Below are 868 nucleotides of genomic sequence, written 5' to 3'. Positions count from 1 at the left end.
ACAGGAAGCTTTGCTGGCTTCTGTATTAATATTTAATGGGTGAAAAAATGCATCTGTAGGCTCTATTGAGATTCTCAGAAACAGATTTACTTATCCATTTTCCCTTTTATCAAATTTATTTATTCAATAAACACTTGTTGAGCATCCACAATGGCCTGTGTTTTGAACGAGATACTGAGAGAGACAAAATGCCAAGGGGCTCTGAGGGCCCTGCAGAGACCATGTGGCTGGTGTGGCAGTAGAGTGGCAAGAAGATGGTTGGAAGGGTCAGAGATGCTGACAGGACCCAGGGAACAGGGAACGATACCGTGAAAATGGGCTCCGGTCACAGCAAGACACTGCAGTGGGAGTGGGGCAGAGCCTGCAGAGAAATCAAATCCTCCACTGTCTGCCGCATGGGATGCACGAGGAGGAAGGACCTGGAGAGTGGGTTGGCTGCTGCTCTTTGTTCTAGCGGGCAGGACTGTTTGCCTCCCTGTTCTCCGAGAAATATGGAAGGCTTCATGAATTTGTGTGTCATCCCTGGGCAGGGGCCATGCTAATCTCTGTATCAGTCCAATTTTAGCACTTGTGCTACCAAAGCGAGCACTCTTGATGCTTTTAAATGGTCCCGGCTTAACTTTTCCAGAAAGTGTCCATGGAACAGAACCAGTCAAGCCACTTGGCTGACAGTGATTGTAAGTTGCATCCTGATTTCAAAAGATTTCAATATGTGAAAAACTCAGGTGTTAAAAGAATCAAAATTGTGTATTTTTGGCTGGGTATAGAATTCTAGGTTGAAACTATTTCTGCAGCTAAGTTTTGAAGGTATTCTTTATTGTTTTCTGTTTTAGTGTTGCTTGAGAAGGCTGAAGTCATGTAATTGGTT

The 868-nt window shown here is 44.4% G+C and overlaps 1 non-coding gene across 1 annotated transcript; it reads right to left on the bottom strand.

The window, feature by feature from the left end:
* Nucleotides 1–485: 485 nt before the first annotated feature.
* On the bottom strand, nucleotides 486–589 carry LOC141415917 (U6 spliceosomal RNA). The gene has a single exon (XR_012440868.1). It is a non-coding gene; the product is annotated as a U6 spliceosomal RNA (small nuclear RNA).
* Between the last annotated feature and the right edge of the window lie 279 nt (nucleotides 590–868).

The sequence above is a fragment of the Castor canadensis genome, chromosome 13 (genome assembly GCF_047511655.1).
Source record: "Castor canadensis chromosome 13, mCasCan1.hap1v2, whole genome shotgun sequence".
In the NCBI taxonomy this organism is placed as follows: Eukaryota; Metazoa; Chordata; class Mammalia; order Rodentia; family Castoridae; genus Castor; species Castor canadensis.
Note: the sequence above shows the minus strand (reverse complement) of the source record. Positions and strands in the feature narration are given on the sequence as shown.